Source organism: Euprymna scolopes, chromosome 37 (genome assembly GCF_053919585.1).
Source record: "Euprymna scolopes isolate OS-2025 chromosome 37, ASM5391958v1, whole genome shotgun sequence".
NCBI classification, from domain to species: Eukaryota; Metazoa; Mollusca; class Cephalopoda; order Sepiida; family Sepiolidae; genus Euprymna; species Euprymna scolopes.
This window is the reverse complement of record NC_136518.1, coordinates 79,870,238-79,881,004: the sequence shown is the minus strand read 5'-3', so window position 1 is coordinate 79,881,004 and position 10,767 is coordinate 79,870,238. Positions and strand designations below refer to the sequence as shown.

General features: G+C 35.6%; 1 long non-coding RNA gene and 1 pseudogene across 1 annotated transcript in view; both read right to left on the bottom strand.

Moving 5' to 3' along the window:
- Nucleotides 1-730, bottom strand: part of LOC145261246 (uncharacterized) — a 367,304-nt gene extending 366,574 nt beyond the window's left edge. Inside the window, exon 1 of the long non-coding RNA XR_013864433.1 lies at nucleotides 243-730. This is a non-coding gene — a long non-coding RNA (uncharacterized LOC145261246). The remainder of the gene's footprint in view (nucleotides 1-242) is intronic.
- Nucleotides 731-6,819: 6,089 nt separating this feature from the next.
- LOC145261330 (5S ribosomal RNA) lies at nucleotides 6,820-6,938 on the bottom strand (annotated as a pseudogene).
- Between the last annotated feature and the right edge of the window lie 3,829 nt (nucleotides 6,939-10,767).

The following is a 10,767-nucleotide window of genomic DNA, read 5'->3' as shown; positions in this document are numbered from 1 at the left end:
TATAGACCTTTATTTAATTCCATAAAACCAATTAAAGAAAGATTTTCAAATAGTTTTCGAATAAATTATATATATATATATATATATATATATATATATATATATATATATATATATATATATATATATATATATATATATATATATATATGCGCGCGTATACATCTATTTAAACATTTTGTTTTGTGTTTATACGTTCCAAAACCCCGATGCAGACGAATAAAAAGTCCGTTATAACTTACCTACGTGAAAGCGCACCTGTTGGTATCAGCTATAATTTTAAGTCCAGAGTCATTGGATTTGGGTATTGTTCATATATGTATGTGCACATCGATATTTACACATATGTGCATCTATTTTTTTTTTTAGTCCGTTTCTCACTTGTTTGTGTAAATAGAATTTTTTTTTTTTCAAAGTGTCCTTTTTTTCGTTCGTTATTTCTTTCGTGTATATTTATTTTGTTTTAATGTGTGTTTTGTTTTGTTTTGAGAGTTTGATTTTTTTTTTTTTTTTCTATTAAAGAGTTTTTAGTCTATTTAACTGGATGCATATCTACGTACTATGTCATCTCTTTTTACGCTGGAAGCAAACTTAACTGTTTCCAAAATACATCCCTTCACTGTGCGCTGTTCAAGCCTACTTTGAGAAAGCCGCGTCCCGAACGCATATGCGCGGAGGTGTATACTTCTCCGCAGAGAGCTTCCGCACACGCGCGCACACACACGCACACACACTTATACAACTAGACGCACGCTATTTTATTTACACACATGCGTAGATCAGCACACACATACACACACACATAAGCAAGTTACACAGATACGGCCTTGTAAAAACTCACACACATATACGCTAGAGAGAAGGAGAGGTAGTAACGGAGGTGTGGGGTTAGAGACAATAAGAGCGAGGCGTTCGAAGAAAAAGCAGTAAGAGAAAAAAATGGTGCAGGCGAGCTGGTATTCGCTATAACCAACCGGTGGGCGACTTCGTTCAGGTCGCACATCCCTGTTCAAATCTATGTCTACGTGTTATGTGCTTACGCGTAGTGTTTAAGCCTGACGAATTCTCACGAGATTGAAACGCGGAATATTCTGTGCGTAGCTTAATTTCCATATATATTCTTATAACTTACTATATATATATATATATGAAACAGATATGACGAATTCTTACGAGAATGAAACGCGATGTTTTTATAACTTACCACCTAGCTCTACCTATGTATTGAGCACTGTTGAAATAAATACTTAAAGTTTACGCATTATATTTTCATATATTAATTTATGTGATTAAATTAAGTAGTAATATATATACATATATATATAAATTATTGCAGTAATAATATATGTGTATGTGTATGCATGCGTGCGTGCATGCGCGTGCGTGTGCGTGTGCGTGCGTGTGTGTGTGTGTGTGTGTGTGTGTGTGTGTGTGTGTGTGTGTGTGTGTGTGTGTGTGTGTGTGTGTGTGTGTGTGTGTGTGTGTAACTTTGGAAAATATACGTTGCAAATTACGCTTGACAGAATTTTCCGCGTTTCATCCCGCAAATACTCGTCAAACTAAAATGCTCTACAGGGAAAATTCCGTGTAGCATAATTATCCAAATATTACTGCCAAGCTCTACTCACGTTTTGAGCACTGTTAAAGTAAATAGTGAAAGCCGATACAAAGCACACATAGCATTTATGTAAATACGTGACATAATAATGAAAATAAGAAACACACACACACACACACACACACACATGTATATATATATATGTGTGTGTGTGTGTGTGTGTGTGTGTGTGTGTGTGTGTGTGTGTGTGTGTAGTACGGTATATATATATATATATATATATATATATAGGGGCTTAGGCTCATTACCGTGGGGTCCCGATTTCGAATCTCGCTATATTCAGCCACTCTGATGAGTCGTAGACGACGAAACACGTGTCAGTGGATAATTACATTTTAAAAATAATATATATACCGCTCCCCATGTTGGGGTATCAAATTGGTTAAGGGGAAAATTATTCCCAGCTCGCATTTAGGTAAAAATGCGCTTTCGTAAATAATTGAATTCATTCAAAACATATCGCTAAAACCAAATCAAACAACATATATATATATATATATATATATATATATATATATATATATATATATATATATACAGAGAAAGAGAGAGAGGACGAGAGAGAGAGAGAGAATAATTTTAAAAGGTAAAGGGCAAAGTTACATAGAAACTTTATTACATTAGCAAACCAATAAGGGTCACAGAAAGAATTATAATGAGGAAAACACCTATTTAGGCCATGGCATTTCAAGGCTAAATGCTTCCCGTCATAAGAGGAGAAAAGCCGGTATTATACAAATGTAAAGGCAAAAAGACAACACCAACTTTTAAAAAATTTACATTAGAAATGGAGAATTTTTATTATAGATGTAGGGATAATATGATAGGCATAAAATAGGGAAGAGGCAGGGAAAAACAATAAAGGCTAAAAATATTTTTAAAAAAATATATATATAAATAAATATAAATAAAATAAAATAATAATTTTTTAAATATAAAAATTTCAAAAACTTTTTTAAAATTTTAAAAGTAAAAACTTCCCAGAAAATTTGAAAATGTTGTACGTAAGCTTTTAAATGTCGCTACACTTACATAATCATGTTTCGGTCATGTTTTCATAAAGAGTATCGCCTAACGAAGTTTCCAGCTACTTGTAAGTAGCTGGAAACTTCTTTAGGCGATACTCTTTATGAAAATTATAGTACGTACATTATATTCGTTCGTAGTACTTTATATATATATATATATATATATATTATTTTTTAAATATAATTTTCCACTGACACGTGTTTCGTCATCCACGACTCATCAGAGTGGCTGAATCTAGCGAGATTCGAAATCGGCACCCCGTGATAAGAAGCCCAAACTTCTACCACGGTGCTAACCTCGCCGGACTACTGTATTACTTTTATGTAGATGTTTTTATTTGTTTTTGTTAGCGATACTTTCTTGAAGGAATTCAAGTATTTATACGAAAGTGCATTTTTACCTAAATGCTTGTTAGGAATAATTTTCCCATTGACCAATCTGGTACCCCCTTTTAATGGGGAGCGACATATATATTATTTTTAATATATAATTATCCACTGACACGTGTTTCGTCGTCCAATGCGAACCTGACGATGGAAGACCAGATAAAATGAAAACATGGATTTATAAAACCAAAAAGTTCCGTTTACCTGCTTTCCATCTAACTACAATATGGTCGTCTTCAAGTCCAATGTAAACAAGTTCTTGATGAGCCGTTCTCCTTAAGTAATCAAATTTACCAAATTTACACTTCTAACGATTACTATGATTTGTCCTTTTGACCACTGTACACTGTTTAACCATTATCCTCTGGTGGCCTCTTGGCCTTGATGAGTGGTGATTCCTTTGTAAAAAAAAAAAAAGAAAAATTCAACCTTCATCGCGCTTCGGGGCCCGTGGCTCAGTGGATAGAGGCGTTGGATTTCTACGGTTCCAGGTGAGCATTGTCTGAAGATAGCAATTTTAATTCTATCCAAGGCAGGTCAGAGGATTAGTTGGAAAAGAAAACATGGTGAGACAACTATGGAAGGCAAGAATTACTGAGGATATAGTTAAAGAGACTTAGCACTCTACCCCATCGCAATTAACCACCTGAAGAAGGCCAGAGGAATAGTTGGCCGAAACGTGGTGAAACAACTATAAAGATGAGGATAACAGTACGCAAACGAATAAATAAATATACAAATTACCCATCTTTTAATATTCCAGTAAAACAATAATAAATAAATATAATAATTTCGATGATTAAGCGGTTAACGATATAATATAATTTTAAGTCCAGAATCATTGGATTTAACTATCGTTCATATATATATATGTATGTGCACATCGATATTTACACATATGTGCATCTATTTTTTAGTTCACTTCGTAATTGTTTGTGTAACTAAAATTTATTTAAATGTCTTTATTTCTCCGTTATGTGTGTGTGTGTGTGTGTGTGTGTGTGTGTGTGTGTGTGTGTGCGTGTGCGTGTGTGTGTGTGTGTGTGTGTGTGTATTCATTCATTTTGTATTAATGGGTATGTTTTGTCTTTGTTTTTATTTTGTTTTGTGTGTGTGTGGAGGGGTAGCAGTGTCAGAAGTTTCGTGAAAATAGTGAATAATTCCACCCCATCTTTCCAAGCTTATAACTCCTCGAAAAATGTAATTCAAGCCCTAATTTTTTTTTTCAATTAAAGGAGTAAGGACCAAGGTTTTATTTAAAAAAAAAAAAAAAAACAAAACAATGTGTTTTTTTTTTTTTTAAAAAGGTTTTAAACTTCGGACTTTACAGGTAAATTTCTAAAAAAGCGATTTTTTTTTTTTTTGTTTTAAATTTGAATATATTATTTATTGACCTTTTCTCTTCAATTTGTGATATATAAAACTATTAACCATAAATTAATTATTTACTTTTTAATAGACATTTCAAAATGAGAGGCGTAAATTATTCGACCCCCTATCTTTCTAAGCTTATAACTCCTCGAAAAATGTAATTCAAGCCCTAATTTTTTTTTCAATTAAAGGAGCAAGGACCAAGGTTTCATTAAAAAAAAAAAAGACAAAAAGAAACAATGTATTCTTATAAAATAAGGTTTTAAACTTCGGACTTTACAGGTAAATTTCTAAAAAAGCGATTTTTTTTTTTTTTTTTTAAATTTGAATATATTATTTATTGACCTTTTCTCTTCAATTTGTGATATATAAAACTATTAACCATAAATTAATTATTTACTTTTTAAGAGAAAGTTGAAAATGGGTGACACTTGGGGGGGCGTGAATTTAAAAAAAAACGTTTGTCTAAAATATTATATTCGGTTTATTGGAAAGAACATAAAATTTCACATTGACCCTGAAAATATCGTAAAAATAGAATCAATAGAAAAATTTTGATAGATTTTTAAAATTTAAAAATTTAAAAATATTGAGTTTAAAAATTGAAAAATATTGAGTTCGGAAAATTCATTACTGTTTTAAAAAAAAGAATATTTTTATTACTTTTAAAACAACTGTAATAGTTTATTTTGGAAGTATAATCCATAAAGAAAATAAATAACCCACTTTTAACAGAGAAATTACGAGATTTTTATATTGTATTCGCAGTTTCGTGTTAGGGGTGTCAAAAATTCCTACAAAAATTCTGATACTGCTAGTGGAGGGGGTCTAAACTGTTTCTAAAACACGACTGACAACCTCATTGTACCAAGTTCTAATCAAGTTTCATTCTACACAAACTCTTTCGCTTGGAAATTTTGCAATCTTTACCTGATTTTTCCTGCAACTACCCGATGTCTTTCTAGAAGGAATTCCCATCTGAGAAATATCGGGGAAACCGATGCCAACAACAAAATTATCTGATTCATACGAAATTATTTAATATATAAAAGGCTAGATGTCTGCTTGTCTGTCTGTCTGTCTGTCTGTCTGTCTCCGTATTTTCAAACTTTATCTCCTCCGAAACTGAAAGTCGCAGAGCGGTGCTCCATCCATCCAGCGCGGCCGCAGCCAAGATTGAACTCACTACACGAGTTTGCAGTGTAATTCAAATCTTGTCGGTAGCTGAATACTTGATGCTTCGCAAGGGCTATCAAGGGTACTTTTTTTATCGTGACGCCATCACTAGATGGGTTGCCTACCACGGCTTAAGAGAGCCCCATCTACACTTGAGAAAAGGATAGACCGCGCCAATTTCTCAACCTGGTATTTTACCTCGCGATATATACAGCACATCGCCTTCCTAAATGGTTACCCACCTGGTAGTGGGCAAGCTTAACGTTGCTTAACTTTGGTCATCTGGCGAAAACCGGTGTGTCAACGTGATTGTACCGTATCATCCACGTGATTGGGCCGTATCAATTTTGCCGCTAGTTGCCTCAAATGATTGGATTTTTTGGGGCCGTTTTTTATGGTTTTTTAGCCGATTAAAATCGTTTTAAAGAGGTCAAAAAGGGGTAAAATTGAAAAAATCGTTATTCATTTTAGTTTATTTTTCATTTTGAGTTTTAACCTGTTTGTATGCGTGTCACGTTGGTACAGTTGTAGCGTTACGAATTTGAAGGCTGCGGTTTTGATTTCGGTTTTAGCTGATAGCACCCAAATAATTTTATTTTTTTTTTTATTTTTTTTTTTTATTATTATTTTTGAAATTTCGACTCTATAATAATATATACGAAATCTGGACTAATTAAGATATCATATTTAAGCCCGGGCAAAGCCGGGCGCCTCACTCCGATAGTAGATAATATTTTTATGTTTGTTATTTTTAATCTTCAGATTACTGTTACCATTCTGGGTGTTATTTTCACAACGTTTCGGTCGATGTAACCTCCGAATTTCTTTGGGTGCATCTTTTCGAACTCAGAATCTGCACGAAATTTTAAACTTATTTAATCCACATGGGTATCTCGAGGAACCGAGATACCCATGTGAATTTGGTCTTCTAACCTATAATGACTGACGGGACAAGATCATGCTACCCCGTAGATTAAATAAAGCGTACTGTTGGAAATTTCGTTCAATTCCCGAGTTCGACGGAAATATTCACAAGTTCCACAAGATATATCTGAAGAAGTTTGTGTGTGTGCAGTCAGCACCAACCTTATTCAGGGTTTAACCGGCTTCCTCCGAAGGAAGAAGTTTCATGAGAGTATGAAATTCACAAGCGGTCCCCAATCGCATGTATATCCCCGTTAGGGGAGATAACGACGTTAGGTTTTTGCAACTTTTTGCAGAGAAGTGTCGACGTCCTCCAATATAGAGCACCTGGACTTCCCAAATTGGTCACCCATTTTAGTAATGACCAGGCTCAACGTTGCTTAACTTCGGTGATCTGACGGGAACCGGTGTGTCAACGTGATTATGCCGTATTTGAAGATGTTTGGGGGTTACATCGATCGAAATCTTGTGAAAATAACTCTCAAGATGCGAACAGTAGTCTGAATAATACAAATTATTAATCCTTATCTAAAAAATCCAGAATTGAAATATTTTCATATTCCTGTCACTCTAGTAAAATCTAACCATTATTTTTTGTTTGTTTGTTTGTTTGTTTGTTTGTTTTGTTTCTTTTTTTTTCTTTTCTTTTCTTTCAAAATGTCGCAGATTACATTTTTAATATTTTACTTAGTCAGCTGTAGGGAAAAACGTGTTGTAAACCTTCGAGTCAATCTGCTTGGTATCTGCAAAGAAGGTAAGCTCTCTCTACGTTGCTAGAAAACTAGTTACACCTAAGAGTATCCTGCATCTCTACAAGGCCACAATTCGCCCATGCATAGAGTATTGCTGCTACATCTGAGCTGGTTCATCTACCATTTTTTTTATTCAATTTTCAATCCAAACAAGGCATAGTACCACTTTGATGTAAAGAGCTACTCTCAGAAACAGAAGTTGCAGTGATACTATGTAGAGAGTTGAGCAGCAGTCTGTTCACGTTACACGTGAACTTCTGCATGTCAGTACAGTTGGAAAAGCAGGAACCGGAAGGGAATTCCAAAGTCTAGCAATTTTGGGGAAGAAACTACATGAGTAGAAGGTTTTCTTACATCTAGGGATTTCTACTGTGTAGGGGTGGGACTTTGCTGCTTTTCGGGTTTGTCGGGGGTATTTACAATGAGCGGGTACAAGGGCTTGTAGTTCATCAGAGCATCCACCATTAAAATACTTGTAAAACAGGCAGAGGGATGCAACAGTTCGTCGATGGGACAGAGGCTGAAGCTTAGATGACAGTTCAGGACCTATCAGGTTGGCGACTCTCTTTTAAACTCTGTCCAGGAGTGAGAGACTAGTAAGTAGCAGATGCGCCAGCCCAAATGTGACAGCAATACTCGATACATGGGAGAATTGTGGGCTTTCAGGTAATGTAACTTTAGCCATAACTATTGGTGGTTGAGAAGGTTTCTTGCAATTATTAAAGGAAGGGAGTTTGGTCTTGGCAGCGTTGAATATGATCACCCATTTTTTACCCCATTCAACTACAGACTGGAAATATTCCTCTAGGATTTCTGTCATTGCCTTGGATATGTGTTCATGTTTTCCCTTCGTGCCTGGTGTCGTCAGCAAATATACCCATCACAGAGACTATTTTATCAGGGAGGTCATTTATGAATATCAGGAATAATAAAGATCCCAGGATCGACCCCTGAAGTACATCAGCATTTATATAATATTTTTTAGACGTACGACCGCTGAGGGCAACCTGGAGTTTTCCTTTACTTAGGAAGGATTTAATTATTTAAGTATTTGTCCAATAATGCAATAGGATCTGATTTTCCTGAGAACACCATCGTGTCATACCCTGTCAAAAGCTTCAGTTATATCTAGGGCTACTGCCCTAGCCTCCCCTGCTTCGTCCAGTTCATAGTATATACGTTCAGAGATTACAGTTACGATATCTGCAGTAGAATGTGCTTCCCTAAATCCATATTGATGGTCGGGTAGAAGTTTAGCAACTGTAAGGTAGTGGACTAGAGTTTGATTAGTTATAGATTCAAATATTTTGGCGAAAAAGGGAGGAAGCTAATGGGGCGATAATTTAATAGGTCAGTTTTTTTTTTCGGCAGAATTCTTGAAACTGGTATGACAGAAGCAGTTTTCCAGCAGTCAGGAAATCATGATTCGTTAAGGCATTTGTTGAAGGGTTTGGATAGAACTGGAGCAACCTCAGCGGAGCATTTTTTTTTTAATAGTAGGGCCAGGTGGAGATCAAGTCCACTTGAGAAGCGATGATTTTAAGATCGTCTAGTGTGGTTTCTGTCCGCAAGGGAAAATCAGGGAGGGAGTGGTTTGCTGAGTCCAAAGTAGGGTTTAAGATAAGCATATTCCGAGAGTAGAAAATAAAAGAAACGTGTACAGCTGTTCGGCAGCGAGTTTCTTTTATTTTCCCTCTGAAGAAGAGATTCTACTCTCGAATATTTGGGACATTAGCGCCTACCATTTGTACGACTTTTTTTTAGATAGGCATCACCACTTATCAAGGTCAAGAGGCAAGTCGAAGATACATTATGTTGGTAAATAAACGTAATACGATTGAAAATTATTAAAAAATATTTTCTTATATTGTTATTATTCTTTCATATACTAATTCCTGTCCATGGTGTTCCCTATGAACTGCATTGATATAGCCTTCAAGAACAACTCCTTTCATGAATTTATTATATATGAACGTGATTATTGAAGCGAGCTGGACACACGTTCGTTTTTTTTTTTTTTTTTCATTATACAAAATAACGTAGAAAAAAACGCTTTTTGATATAATGTGTTGTAACCGTTTATGTGGCACTGTATATAGCACACACATGTCCACCCACTGATACGTAAAAAAATGTTTGCATTGCTATGATTTAAACTGCACAGTAGTTTTACCAAAACAATTGCTGACCTAACGTGACAAAAATAAAATGAATTCATTGAATGAAAAACATTCTGTCCATAAACTATGTGCTAAATTTTACTTGAAAGAGAAAGGAAAAAGAAAATTCGTACAATTTTAATAATCATATTACACATATTTCTTATAAATAAACATTATAATTATATCAGCAACATTCTTTTCTTCCTTCAAATAATAATAATAATATATGTACCTGGTCCGTGCTTCCTATATTTAAACCCCACCCCGATTGGAGTGGGCACAAGCCAGGTTGGTGTTTCCCTGCAATCTCTGTGACAACAAGTCTTACAACATTTCTGTGAGATTATCTTGAACTTTCCAGCTTTGTAATGGCTGCCAAAAGTTTTCGATTAATTGCGTCTAACACTACAAACGGTGCAAGGGCAAAAATTGTACGCTGTATTATTTTGCTCTGTTTTTTTTTACAAGGTGGTCACCACTTATCAAGGCCCGGAAGCCACTCAGGGATAAGGGTTATTGTAAGTACAGTACGTTAGTGTGGATATTTAGTGTCTACTAAAGGGGGGCGGTTCATCAGGGATTTGTTTACGTTGGACTTGAAGACATCCAAGTTGTAGTCAAGAGGGAAGCAGGCAGACGGAACAGAGTTCCACAGGCGTGCAGTTCTAAGAAAGAAGCTTTGTTCATGGAATCGACGTTTTGATTTAGGCATAGATAAAGAGTGGGGAAAGTTTTTGACAGTGGATTCAGCTAGACGGGTGTTTTTCGTAAAAGATTGGCGAGGGGGGGGGACCAGAGATTGGAGTTCAGATGAGCACCTGCCATGGAAATAACGATAAAACAAAGAAAGGCTTGCAAAGTCTCTTCTGTGGGAGAGAGGTTGCAGGGAAGAGAAAAGGGCATCTCCCACTAAGCCACAATGTCTATTTTGTACTCTGTCAAGGCAGGATAGGCTATTTTTAGCAGCTCCTGCCCAGATATGGCAGCAGTATTCCATCCTTGGACGTACTTGGCTTTTATATAGACAGAGAATTGCATCAGTAGTGAGATATCTTCTATCGATTAGAAAGAATATGTCCGATGCCGTCTCCTGTAATTGGGTTTCAACCTCTGGAAGGTTGGAACGTGGACCCCTGATGTTGGAGAAGGATACATGGTAGTAGGGGTCTACGTTGGAAGAAGGGGTTCTAGGTTTATTCGAGTTTGTTTTTTTGTATTTTTGCAAATGATAATTTATTTTTTTTGGGGGGGGAGGTGCACTAGCATATAATAAAATTAAACAGTTTTTATCAAACTTGGAATTGAAAATTATAATAAACTAGCAGGCCTGTGTTTGGTCATTGCCCGGT